We start from the raw sequence: 2548 nt of genomic DNA on the forward strand, positions 1-2548 counted from the left end.
GTATGAAATAGCTTACTTAGATAGAAAGAGACAGATTAGTCAGAAGATATATTTAAAGAGGACACCCTTGCACTTTATTTTCCTTTCTGCCACACAGGAGTTTTTTTGTTTTTGTTTTCTCTGTTTTCTCCTTCAGAACGTTGACAGCCTCAGGTTTGGATTCCCCAGAGTCTTGCACATTCTCCTCATTTACACCTGTATCAAGTGGGCTGATTCTCCAGTGACTTGTGCCTCTGTCTGTCTTGCACCTGTGCAAAGGGAGTGTAAAATGCTTCCTACTCAAAGTGGTAGCATTTTGGCATGCACTGTGCACAGGTGTAAAGGACAACATGAGAGGCCGGCACTGGAGAATCAGGCCCTCTGTCCATATGACTTTTAGTTTTAGATTCAGGAAATGAGCAAAGAAGGAACTGATATAAAATCTCAGTGAAGAGAAGGCAGAGAGTATCTCTTGCTCCTGAAATGCTGCTCAGCCCAGTTTCCCAGCAGACAGGCAGGTGAAGTTCTGACATTTCAAGGTGCAGTGCACAGAAATCTGCATCCTAGCTACATGCACCCTCTTGGGCAACGAAGGCCAGATCCTGCTCCCATTGCTCCTGTGAAATTAACCATTAATTACATTGGGGATAGGACGTGCTCCTAATCTGCTATCAAATTCTTTTACACTTGAACAATTGTAGATTCCAGCAAATCTGTTTTTATTATGTGATTGTCTCAGAAGTTTTCAGCGTGTGATGTTGTTTGCAATAAGATTTAGATTGTCTCTGTGAAAGCTCTGCGATTAGACTCTACACGTTTGGTTTCTTTGGGTAGAAACTCACACCAGATGATAGCTTCTTTTAGACTCCGTGTTCTCTTTATTCACGAAGACAAACAGTCAATCTTACAAAGGTCCATTTCAGAGCACTCTGGCCTCAAATCTTGCCCCTCTTTCACTTCCTTTTCAGTTATTTCCAGATTATTGAATCCTAGGTTTTGGGAGATGGTTCAGAAAAGCTTCTCACAATTTGCACAGCAAAATACACAGGCTGTGGCTGGATGGGAAGGGCACAGGTGGATGGGAAGGGCACTGGACCTGGATTTCTCCTGCTTGTGTCCACACAAATTGTTAAAGACTCTAATGTGGTGATTAGAGGTAGAAATACAGTGGGTACCTGTGGTGTGTAAGGAGCTAGGCATTTTTACCCATCTATCACAGGTTTGCAATATATGGTACTTACCAGTATATCATTGCACAGCAGTTATGTGTTAGTTATATGAGAATGAAAGAAACTTAACAGGAAGGCTTTTGTATTATTCTGCAGCAGTGTGCCAGGTGGCCTTTCACCGTGTTGATAATATGAATGTCCAGCATCATCTGCTTCTACTCCATGCATTTAGAGAATGAGCTCAGTGTATCTGTTCCCACTGGTGCAGTATAGACTAGAGGATCTTTGTGATTGATGGAAACTGTGTAGATAAGAAGTTTGGGAGTTAGTCCTGATTTGTGCTGGTACCAGGCTATGGTTGGAAATGGCTTTGTGGAGGATAGTGATGCTTTCTCCTGGAAACAGTGAGAAGGACTTTGGAGACCGAGTCAGTCCAATCTGGTCCCTGGAATCTGAATAGGAAGGGAAATGTTGAGGAAGCATCTGTTACAGGAGACAAACTGAAACCACATAGCGCAGGGAGGTTTTTGTACAGGTCTGTATCACTGTGAGACGGAAGCTAGCATCCTGCTGACGATAGTAATCTCCAGCGTCTTCAGCTTCTACACTACTGATAGTGAGAGTGTAATCAGTGTAGCCGCTCCCAGAGCCACTGAACCAGGCTGGGACCCCAGTGTAACGGGGGAGGTAGCAGCATAGATAAGAAGTTTAGGAGCTTGTCCTGGTTTCTGTTGGTACCAGTTTATGTAGTTACTAGTGCTGGAACTGGCTTTGCAGTTGATGGTGACTCTGTCTCCTGGAGGCACTGCCAGGGATTCTGGAGTCTCAGTGAGCACCATCTGCCCACTGGAGTCTGAATTGAAAAGAAAATGTAAATTAACATAATGCATGAGTCAGAAAATTCAGGTTTTCACTTTAGTTTTGTTTCATAGTTTATCCTTTTTTCTCAATTACCTAAAAGATTATGAAAAATAAGTGCATTTAAAAACAAAGAATGTAATAAATTTGAGCTTGAGCAATCTATTGTGTGTATACATGTGTGTGTGAGAGGGGCTTCCAGGGCTCAATCTCCCATCATCCCACCAGACCGCTGTTATCTCAAATGGAATCTGACCCTGGATACAGAGTATTAGCAGCCAGGTGAGCTGAGCCTGTGAGATCATCTTGATATGTCTGGACTGACTGATGCTGATCAATAAACCCTAAAGACTGTAAAAAGGGACTCCTTTCCCTGCTGCTCTGAGCAGTAATATACGATCAGGCAGATGTGAATATGCAAAGCATCTCACCTCAGGCCCTACAAAGGGAGAACTGATTGGTTTGCCTCATTTCAGATAGTTTGTCATTTTTATTGCCATCCCTTATGACAAAGTATTGCCCGTACTCAGAAGTCCAGCGTC

At 43.1% G+C, this 2548-nt stretch overlaps 1 pseudogene; it reads right to left on the reverse strand.

Annotated features, from left to right (window-relative positions):
- Positions 1 to 1634: 1634 nt before the first annotated feature.
- Positions 1635 to 2311, reverse strand: LOC122465661 (annotated as a pseudogene).
- Positions 2312 to 2548: the final 237 nt, after the last annotated feature.

The sequence above is a fragment of the Chelonia mydas genome, chromosome 4, assembly GCF_015237465.2.
Source record: "Chelonia mydas isolate rCheMyd1 chromosome 4, rCheMyd1.pri.v2, whole genome shotgun sequence".
NCBI lineage: Eukaryota > Metazoa > Chordata > Testudines > Cheloniidae > Chelonia > Chelonia mydas.